Source organism: Cavia porcellus, unplaced genomic scaffold (genome assembly GCF_034190915.1).
Source record: "Cavia porcellus strain 051 isolate PalLab524CR breed Dunkin Hartley unplaced genomic scaffold, mCavPor4.1 scaffold_25, whole genome shotgun sequence".
Taxonomy (NCBI): Eukaryota; Metazoa; Chordata; class Mammalia; order Rodentia; family Caviidae; genus Cavia; species Cavia porcellus.
The window spans coordinates 47,616,412-47,628,475 of NW_026947508.1; positions in this window are offsets into that span (position 1 = coordinate 47,616,412).

Genomic DNA, 12,064 nt, shown 5'->3' on the forward strand with positions numbered 1-12,064 from the left:
CAAGGGCCATGCTGAATTTGTATTAATGCAAAATTTAATAAGTGCTTTTTGTATCCCTTAGAACAGCTGCCTAGTATCTTGATAGAATAATAGAAAAATACAAAAATTATTGCAGAAAAATCATCAATAGGAAAAAAACTATATTATAAGTAAAAGAAATTCATTGTTTTGTGTAAAGCAAAATGTTCATTTTCTTTTAGTTAAAAACATAATTTTAGGTTGTAACTCTGGATACTAACAAAACATTGATGTGTACCTATTTTACATTGTAGGATGTAATATTTGAACAATGATTTGATTTTAGATATTTGTGCATGTGTGTGCATGTGCCTGTGTGGGTGTGTGTGTTGTTTAGTCAGCAGTTGCATTGAGAGTCAGGTTGAGAGCAGAAACCCAGCCTGTGATGTGGAGTACAGACAGAAAGCAGAGCTGCTGTAATGGACAGGATGGTTGCTATAACTGTCTCAGGATGAGGTGTATCAGAGATGCCATTCAAATGATGGGAAGAGCAATGGGGATCGAGCTTGATGAAGAAATCAAATGGTCTTACACCACTGTCTTCCTTATGAGCCAGTTTCCAGCAGGGAAAAAGGAATAACGATACACGCGAGGAATAAAGTTGTCAGACATTCAACATTACGAGGTACTGATACTTCCACAGTAGTTAAACTATATAATAGGATGGTAGATAAAATATTTCAGTGTGTTTGATAGAAGAAATCTCAGATACTCTTCCTAGGTACTTGCAGTACATGAGAATGACCACTAGGAGAAGCACCTGTCCACTTCTTTGTGAAAGTTCACTTAAAAATCTCCCACCTACCAGAGGGAAACTTTGGATCATGAGGATGAAACAGTGACAGTGGGAGTTCCATAGTATTTTGCATTGGTGCTCTATGGTGGTTGAATAACTGTTGGATTTTGTGCATTTGGAGGGGGCTGAATGGTTTTGGGAACTGAACTCATGGCCTCGTGCATGCCAGGTAGGTTCAGAGCCTCTGAACATTATACCCAGCCCTTGTCCATTCTCTCCTGTCAATTCTTCTATTTATTTTTGCTGGTTGTGGTCAGTGGGAAGGTTGAGAACAGAATACTAAGCTTGTTATATCAGAGTACAAGACAGGAGAGGTACAAATTCCCCTGTGTGCTGTAATTGCTTGAGGATGGGGGAAGGTGATTGGTTGATTTCAGATTACAGGACCAACACTGGGACCCAAGCTTGGTGAACTCAGAAAATGACCTTGTACAACTTGTTCTCAAAAAATAATGGTACACAAAGGCACCAGGCTCTTCACAGCTGTTGCACTGTGAAATACGGCAAAGGAATCTGCACTTGTAAACCAGACCACAGCATGACAGAAAAAAATATTTCAAGGCAGTTGAAAGTGGAAGGTTAAGAGCAATTTTCCTTTGAAGGTGCCTTGCATAGGAGTGACCAACAAGGGTATCAAGTGGCCATCTCTTTAGAAAAGTGATCCTAGAACTCTTGCCTCTGGCCAGGTTGAGCTGTGGTCTTGTAAGAAACATAATGTTTGCCTGCCTTAACTTGGTGTTGATTCAGAATTTTGATCTTATTTTCCTGAAAGGAAAAGAGATTCTTAAAACATTGTCTTGATACTAGGATCTCCTTTTCTGTCCCTTTCTCTGTGTCTCTCTTTGAGAATAGTAGAGGTCTTGGAGGATTTTCCCAAGCAGAAAGAAATTGACCCTATCGAGATTTACCAACGATTACAAGTATTGGTGGAGGTGTGCACCTTAATTCAGAAAGTAGTAGGTCTAAATGCTCTGTTTGACTGTAAAAAGTTTGGAAAGAAAATGCTTGTGGAGACTAAAACCTCCTATTTGTTTCTGACACTGGAGAACAGAGGTCATAACTGTCCATCAAATCCTCGTCCTATTGCTGCTCAGTGATGTGATAAATATCTGAATATCTATTTGCTCTCTTTCTATGGACCTATACTCCTGCAGAAAGTTCTTCATTTGGGCACCTCCTCCATAAGGTTATCTGCAACCAAATTCAGGGTTGGAAGGTCCCAGTCTCTCTGAAGCAGATATTTAAGGACGATAAATTTTTGGTATAATTGAATATGATCTAGGAGCTCAGGCAGGATTGATGCCAAAGAATAAAAAATGGGTCCAAAATTTGTCCCTTTCTTTTGTCTTTCCTCTTCTTTTCTGTACCCTTTCCTGCCTCTTCCTCTCTGCTTTCTTTCTTTTCTAGTCCTCTCATTCCCTTTAGTATGTTCTCTCTTTTGTGTGGTTTCTCTACCTCCTTTTATTACCTCAGGGATATTGTTGATCTGAGGAAGCCAGGGTGTCACTCTGTAAGACCCAACACCTTTAAGTATAGGTTTTATTTAAAGCTAAAGCTCTCTGCATCACATATAGTAGCTGTAACTGGAGTTTCTAAGTTGACCTTCAGGCTGCATCCCCATCTTGTGACTCCTGTAAGAAACCCCTCACCTGTGGTTTAAAAATCAATGAGGACCCTGACATTCCTCCTCTGTGCCCCTCTTTCTTCCATCTACACTGAAGGCTATATTTCACCTCTCTGCACTTTCTTCAGAGTTGTGATCCTCTGTGCAGCCTCCTTCTCTGATCTCCTGATGTCAGCACTGTGTAACCTCAGTCTGCACTGCTGATGGATGTGACTCTGTACCCCACATCTTCCTTCCCCTCTCCCAGTATCCATTGATGAATAGAAAGCCATATGGCAAGGGGAAACTTTGTGCATCTATGGGAAGAATTTTCTACCTAATCCTATTCATATATTCATTTTAAATTGGAATTCATTGCCTACTTTGGGGCATAAATATACAACAGTAGAGAAGAGTTCCCCGTGCCCCACATCATCGTTTAAAAACATGGAAGCTTCTTAAGGCTCTGAGTAGGAGTCAGCTCTTCCTAACTTGTTTGTTCTGCCAGTGTATACTAGAAACACAGAGATGGCTTTGATGTTGCCCACAAGAACACAGGGTGATGTGAGTTTTACCATGCACTGCAAGTTTTTTGAGGTGATACATAAAGATCTTTGTAATTCCAGTAACTCTAGAACTTGATCAAAAGCATTTGCCAATGTAGATTCTGACAAAAGGAAATGTGAATACTGCAGGTATTCATGGTGCAGGCAGCAGTGTGTTTTAGGTCTGTTCCTGGTGAGGGAAGGTTTCCTTCAGTGTGGAACCTGGGAAATTTCAAGGCCATCACTTGAGCATGGCTGTGGAGACATAGGTGTGCATTTGTCAAAGAAAGACATGATAAAGGAAAATCTACATTTATTCCAGGCAAAATTTGCCCCAGCTAACCTCTCCTAAAAAGAAAGTAAATTTGCACTTGACATAGGTACTTTTGTGATAACTCTGACCTTCCTGGAACTAATGAAACCAAAATCATACATTAGAGAACAATTCTCATGTAGGGGAAAATTGCAGCTCTCACCATGGCTCAAGGCTTTCCTAACACAGACATTAAAGCTAATTTCTACCTCAGCATGTTAAACAGGAACCATGTTTAAAAAACTCTGTGAAAATTTATTAAACAATTGTTATGGAAAATACAGAAAAACATGCTATTTTCTAGTAAAAATGGTGGCTGTTTAAGGGCACCACCAGAGTGCAAAGTTCACACACAGATTCAGTGTCAGTTGGATGACTGATTTAGTGGACTCAGAGGTGACCTTGATGACTTCACACTGTCACAGGCTGGGCTCGAGCTCACTACTCACGCACACCCTGATGCTGTTTCAGAGCAGGCTGGGATGGCGGTACTGCATCCCACATGCTCCTGCTGCATCTGCAGCTGGAAACTTACCTGGCCTGTCAGTTGCATGGTGGTGACCTCTGGCCTGCACATTTTTTCCCCAGTGTTGGAGTGTGTTACTGTTGGTGGGAGATCAGCTCAGAGAGTAGAATAGAACCTTGAATCTGCATTTGGTAAATTATATGTGATGTTACATAAGTTAATTTTTCTGTGCCAAAGATTTCTCAACTGGAAATCCCAGCATGTCTGCAAATTTGCTGTGAGAAGGAAATAAAATAGCGCATGAGAGTTGCTGAGCACAGAATCTAGGAATGTGTCATGTTCTTAGTGAATTCTTATTCTTCTTGTTCAGATTCAGTTTAACAGGAACCAGAGAGGTGGCTGATGAGGAGCAGCAGCAACAGCAGCAGCAACCACAGTCACTGTGAAAGAGAACACCACAGGGAAGGCAAGTAAAACCAGTTTTCTGCTGGCGCTGCTGCAAGTTTGCTGTTTCTTTGGAAAGGCATCATAGTTGGACTTTAAGCCACCATCTATGGTCCCCATGTGTGCACTTCTTGGTGGATGGCTGTGACTGGAGGCCCCTTACCTAGTTGTTCCCTTTAACATTCCCCTTAGAGAGACTGCAGGTGATGGATAGTTTCCATTATTCTGTTGTCACCTGTTTTAATTTTATTTGTTATGAACCCCATGACATACAATGCTGTTTTTTGAGCAGATAGTCAATGAACAATTAAAGAGACTGAAAACCAAGTAATTTTTAATACAGTTATCCTTGCAGCTACCGTGGTTATTGTGACTTAAAAGTTTTGCCCTCGTTTTTCCTGTGCCTGGGGAACGTGCATCATCATTTTCTGTAATGTTGAAGCACCACTGGGCCTCCTTTATGTCATACACACTCCTGACATTTCCTTCTCACGTCTCATTTTTCTAAGCAGACTCTTAGATTGAACGTTGTTTCTCAGTATTTTTAATCTTTTGTTTCTTCTCCTTCTTCTTCCCCTAACCCTTTCCTCCCCACCCCTTTCTCCCTCACTTAGTGCTTCTTTCACGTGTGCTCTCCCCAGCCCATCCTTCCCTCATGTGCCTTTCTGTCTCTGTTTATCCCTTTCAAGTGTGTGCTGTAACTGCACAGGGTTAGACGGATATTCTTCACATGGAAGATGCCAGTCTCATGTGAAAAAAATGCTCCATGTCCTTGGAGCTCCTGGTACCTGGGACAGACTAGAATGACACCACTGAGGCATTTGCCTTGGGTGCAAAACTGAAGAAAGTGCCCTCATCTCTGTCACTTGTATGATAAACTTTAATGCAATCCAATGTTGTGCAAAGGCCACTTCATAGTAAAAAATAAGAATTGCAGATGAAAACAAGATCCTCCTTGTGAACATATAAATGGCAATAGGGATTATGGCAATATGATATTGTTAATGTTATTTGGTTGATGATTTTGGTTGTGTTTCGAGCAGTGGCTGGGTTAAAGTAGCATTACAAGTGTATACTGCAAGATCATTAGAGCTAAAGACACTTGATATCTGTAAGTGGAGAATGGCTGGTGCTGTGCTTGGCTGGGTCAGGAATATGTGTGAGGATTAATTCCAATGACTTCAAGATCTCTGTATCTTGTTAGGAGGATGATGGGAATTATGTTTCCCCAGTGTTCTGTATGAGCCAGTCTTCAATGAATAAAATGTAAATATCAGACACATTAAATGCCTAGAGGCTCCTAAGATACCTGTGGCAGTTCTGCTGATGTTGAATTAGGTCACAGTTTTTTTTTTTTTTGATGTTCACATATTATCGTTTTACAAATAGTGGTTCAAGATACAAAAATGAAGCATGTAAAGTGGGAATTCAAAGAGCGAGACTGCAAACATTCCTGTTCAAGAGTCCAACAAAAACTTAGCAACATGGTTGCCAATCGTATACACTTAAACATACATGCAGTTATCCATATCTTCATTTATGTTTAGATTAAACAAATTAAAGCAGATTAAAATCTTTCTGAACAAAGAATAATAGCATTGCTGGATTTCACATCATGACACTCCTTGATCAGCACCAGGTATTGAAATGTCTTTTTTAAATATTTAAAGAAAGACTAAACAAAACAGAAAACAGGTAGAAATTACACATAATTTCAAACCAAAAATAAACAGTAAGAAATCAGTAATAGATGATTACAGATTGTCTTCTTACAAAAAGTTATTCAAGATACTAAAGTGGAGCATATAAAGTGGGAATTCAAACACTGAGATTGCAAGCAGTTCTGTTCAACTATCCAACAAAAACATAGAAATATGGTTATTAATCCTATACACTTAAACATACATGCAGTTATCCATATCTTCAATTATATTGAGATTGAATAAACTCAAGCAAGTTAATAGCACTCTGAACAAAGAATAGTACTATCTCTGGGTTTCCCATTGTGATACTCCAGGTTCAGCACTGGGTATTTTAGTGCCTCTTTTTCTTCAAAGTATCTGTTAATTTCATCATGAGTCATAAGATCAGTTCTCATAAACTGTTTATAGATTCTACCCATGCATGAGTCTTAACATGTATTTCTATCCTTTCTATATTAGAGTGAGAAAGAAAACAAAGCAAGGCAAAACAAAACATATTCCTATAAACACATGAAATGAAATAAACATATTAAGATCATTGTACAAAGAGTTCTACCATGGTTCCTGTGTTGTCTCTTATTATCTCCAGGAGAACTGGCTATATTATTAGGCATAATATAATTGAATATATCAGTACATAACAGTATTAATAAAAACAACTTTGTATATTGTATAGAACTTCAAAAAACAGCAGTTACCAAACCAGAATGTGTATTGTAGAGTCTTGTCATCTTCAGTGTAGTTGCCTATACTCTCAAGGCTTGATACTATCGATCACATCAGTTTTCAATACAATCTTCTCTGCCTCATTTCTGTTATGCTTTTTTTTTAGCCATCAGTTGTCTGCTTATCTTCTTCATTCCGTTTTCTACTCCATTCATTGAGGCCTCTCTGTCACTGTTCCTCGAATCCTTATAGTTTTCTCTCTCTCTCTCTCTCTTTTTCTGGAACACCCTACAGTATTTTTTGTAGAGTTGGATTGGTGGTTGTGAATTTATCAAGTTCTTCCTTGTCTTGGAAGCATCTTGTTTCTCCATTAATTTCTAGAGACAATTTATGAGGGTATATCAATCTGGGATGGAGGTTATTTTCTTTCAGGGCTTGGAATATTTCACTTCAGGCTCTTCTTGACCTGATGGTTTATGTCAAGAAGTGTGTTATTCTGATGGGCCTTCCTTTATACGTGATCTGTTCCTTGTCTCTAACGGCTTTTAATATTCTGTTCATATATTGAATTTCCGGGATCTTGATTATTATATGCCTGTGTGTAACTCTGTTTTGGTTGTAGGTGGCTGGAGTTCTGTATGCCTCATATATTAGAGTATCATTTACTTTTCCTATGTTTGGGAAGTTTTCCTGAATTATTTCTGTGAATAACCTTTGTGGTTCCTGTTTGTACCCTAGCTTCTTCACTCTCATTCTTTATTGTCCAGTTATAGATCCTTTTTGTCATCTTCTAGCTTTTGCATTGTTACTGCTTATTTCCTTGTTATTTTTAAAGAGTTTTTCCCTTTCATACTCCCACATTGCAAAATTGTCCTCCAGTTTGGCTTAGTTTCTTTCAAGCTGATTTGCCATCTTTCCATAGAGTTTTTAATTTCCTGATGATCTCTTTGAATCTGCTTCATGTATTTATATTTTTTTATATTCTTCATCAAATTGTTCTCTCCTTTGTTTGAGTTCCTCCCTTCTTCCGTCTGTGTCTGCCTGAGGGGTGCTTAGTATCTCTTTAATTATTCTTCTTATATCTTACTTTATTTGGCTAAATATTTCACTTTTGAACTCGTCTATGAGGTTCTGAATATATCTCTTTATGTCCACTGGCATGTGTCTGATATTGCATGTTTGCTGTTCTCATTCTCCTTTCTATTGACCTGTCCTGGGTCAATGTTCTCAGGGTTGGGACCTGGGGACTTTTTATTGTTGCCTCCTCTTCTCATTTTTTTTTTTGCTTCTTCCAGGAGGCCCCAGTTTCTTTCTTTGTTGGTGACAATTCTTCTGAAGGGTGCTGGCTAGATGACCCTTCCCACTAGGTCACAGTGTTTTAAGCAAAATATTGCAATAAATAGTTCGAAAGACGCTAAACAATGTTGCTGCTCAATTGCAGTGCATGAAGCTGACCTCAAGAGGGCAGCACATGCAGACTTCTGTAGGTGAAATCTTCAGTATCTTCCTGCTCAAAGGGCTGTGATCCCACAAATGAAAGGATCCCCAAGGGGAAATTGCCCTGGAATGTAGTATAGGTTAAGTTTACATTTGAAAACCAAAATACCATTCTATTAAATTTATTTTGACTCTTTGGCACAAATCTTTTTCAGTTTCATTCATTCATTCATTCTTTCTTTCATTCTTCCTTTTTATTTTTATCATAGTAGCCAATCCTTCTGTGCCTTTCTCTTCATCTCTTTGCTTTGCACACTGTGTTACCTTTGGGGTCCCAGTCTGTTTTCATCTGTTACTGCTCGCTTTGTCCTTCAGAATTGTGCCTCATAGCTTAGTGCAGATCCCTGATCACCAGAATCCATCCTGTGTCTCTGGGTTATGACATCACCAGCTAGAATCATGGGACATCTCAAAATTCTAACCTGTTCCCTTCCATGTCTTCAGTTCCCCTGCTCTCCTTGCTGCTTCCCTTCAACTCCCTGGTCTCACAACATATGGTTTCAAATTCTCCAATTGCAGAGATTCAAACCTGTGGAACACTTATCATGACTTTTTACCTTTTTATTACACAACACATCCACAAAGACAATGAAGTTCTTTTGTTTTGCCTTTAAAATACAGTCAACTATCTCCCTACTTTTCATTACAGCCTTTGTTGGGTCAAGGGTGTGCACAAGGAAGACCTCGCAGTGGAGATTTTCTTCTCTCTCTCTTCCATGACACAGGGCCTTGCTGCTCTGCTCCTTCCTCAATCTCTCTCCCAGGCAGAGTCCTCAGCTGCAACTTGTTTTTCTGATTCATCAACCTCTTCCTCTCACACAGAGCAGGCTGTGATGTGCTGCTCCCCAGACAGCAGTGCAGGAGGACAGCTGGGCCTCCGCAGGCAGAGAGGTTTGTGTTCAGGGCTATAGCACTGTGGGAGGGTCATGTGTATTTTGCACACAATAATAAACTCCAGCATCCTCAGCCTCCATCCTGCTGATTTTGAGTGTGAAATCTGTTCCTGACCCACTGCCAGTGAACCTCTCTGGGGTCCAAGAGTACTTTTCAGAAACCTCATAAATCATAGCCCTTGGAGCCTGGCCAGGCTTGTGCACCAACCAGTGCAAATAAGTGTCTCCATCACTATACAGGAGGCTCTGACTGGACCTGCAGGAGATGGAGGCTGGCTCTCTAGGGGAGACAGATAGGGAGAGCGGAGTCTGGGTCATCACTACATCTCCTGTGGATCCTAAAATGATGAAGGAGAAGTGCAGTGTCAGGAGCCAACATCATAAGCCATTTTGATAGATTTCTGTATTTTGTCACTATCAAGTGAAATTAGTATCTTTAATGTAATGTACAATGAAAGATTTTCAAATTTGAGATTGTGTTCAAGGTTTCTAATTACAAGAACCCCTCTAGAATTCATCTCAGCACCTCTCTCTTTCTTTTTGCGGCAATCTTCATCAAAGGGCAGTTATTGAGTGCCTCAGGAATTTTCTTCACCCATTGATATAACCTCCCACACCCACGCTTCAACTCAGGACTGCACATCTCATGTATGGACAGGACTGATCAGGTGGAGTGGGACCCTGAAAGTCACCCTCTCAGACTGAGTCCGCCTCATCTCCCAGTGTTCTTACCATTGATCCAGAGTAATAGCAGCCCTAGGACCTGAAGAGGGAGCCTTATTTCGAGAAATTGAACTGAAGATTCCTGATCAGGCAGGGCCACCATAAATCTAGCTTTTATTTGAGACTCAATTGGGAAGGTCCTCCCTTGGGAACAAAATGCAAATTCCCAGGTGGGTGCAGTGGTGCAGAGAGTGAAGAGCATGGTGGGAGGCTTCTCATGGGAGCCCAGTGGTATAAAATGTCTGCTGCATTTGGGGGAAAGCAATAGAGCTACAATCCATTCTGTATGCAGCAATGGGTACAAAGATCTCTGGGAAAATCTGATTCTGCAGCATAGACACAGTGCTCATGACTCTGCCCATCCCAGAGAGGACTTCAGTTCCCATGATACAGGGGTTTGTGTAGATCAGTCTCTGGGAGGGGAGTGCTCATGTTTCTTAGCCTTATGGAAAAGGAAGCAGCAATTGTAAGTTTATCAGAATTCATTTTTTTAGCATTTTCTAGCATTAACACCATTTAGTAGTGATGAGAAGACCTTTTTTTATAACCAGGCAACATTCATCATCTTAGAAACAAGTATTAGAAATAATCTTTTCCTTGAAACAGGAATTAAATGACATAGTAGCACTAAAATCAAAAGTATATGATACAGAGAAAAACATCTGTATTCAAATTGGAAACCAGTAACTCTGTCTTATATAATATGCTCTATCTTATACAATACGACTTATATAGGCGGATATGAAATTCCTTGTGACTAGATTTTCAAATTGGTCAATATCTGTTCAAGCTTGTCTTGCAGACACACACACACACACACACACACAGACAGACACACACAGCAGTTTTATTTTTTAGGCAAAGATTTCTCTTGGTTTTATACTAAAGGAGAAATGATTGATGCTAGTTTTTTCTGAACTATCATAAAGCAAGCTTTTCATAGCTAATTTTTGTTTTAATAAATACTGTGTAGTCATGCTCCACAGTTTAAAGAGACATTCTCAATGTCAGATGTCCCCACTGAATCCAGGGTTTAAAGCCTCAGTGTAGTTTGAACCAAAGGCTGCTATGGTCCTGGAGTTTATCTGAGATGGGAGAGAGTTAAGCCAAGCTATCATTGGTCTGTAAATTCGTGTGATTTTTTATTGCAGCCCAAAGCTGCCGTGTGCCTCTCACAGATTTGGGAAGGAATATTTGTGGCAAAATTAGTAAATAAGGATGCTATCATGTGTGCTTTTATTGTAAATAAGGGACACTGTTTGTACTTATCGGGTGTGCGTGTGTGTTGGGGCTTAAACCTATGACATTCACACTGAGGTGTATCGCCAGTCCTTTGTATTTCTCTGATTTTGAGACTGTGTCTCAGCATTGTTCACCTGCCCAGTTTCTGCCCCACCTGTCCATCCTTCTGACTCAGCCTCACTGTTCTGGGCTGACTGTTGCTCACTATCTGTATTGGGTGACTGTCTTCTGAATATGTGGGTGCCTACCAAAAAGTCTGAGAAGTTGAAACATTCATTTTTTGGTCCTATCTGGACTCCTTAGGCCCTGTTCCTCATCTGTCTCACCAGGATCAGTAGGAATGAAATGAAAAAAAATTTCAGCTCATTGGATCAGACACATGACAAAGTTCTAAAGCTTAACACACAGTGGGAGGAGACCAGGAATTGTTAGCGTCCGACTCAGACACATTGGGCCAGGTTTCATATTCTTGTCCTTGTAAATAAAGGAGGCTTTAAAAACCACATGCTGTTTGGCTGTGTTGTATTGAAGTGAATGAGCATCTTGGGTGAGACTCATATCAGGGTATAATAATTTGTTTTAATATTTCATTGCTAAGAATAGAATTATAGCAATAATCTTCTGAAAGCAAAATTAATGGTGATATTACACTGATTAAATCGATTAATAAACCACAAATTGAGTTGTGAATATTTGTGGCTTAATTATGAGGATGATGTCAGTGCTTTTATAGTGTGTATAAAATGTATTGGGATGTCAATTTTCTACAGCTGATTAGTGGTTTATTTTTCCTTGGTTTCCTTTACTTCTTAAATAATATGAAGTTTAAAATTTATTTCCTAAATATCTTATCCTAGGAACCAGATCAGAAGAATTGGAAGAGCCCTTTGCTGTCTGATATTTCCAGTGATAGTTACCTATCTATATGAGTTTTAGTACCTAGCATAGCTGACTTTGTAATCTATGGCTCTTTACATAGCAGCTGTGAGCATTCTTGAGGATTTTGTATTGCTGTATCCTCCTCCAAACAGGGTTTCATTTTGCACTTCATATACCACACTCAAGGTTAAAATTCCCAATCTTTCTGAAGCAGACATTTTTGAAATACAGATATTAGCTCATATTGGTCTGTACTCATTACTTTCAAGGAAATCT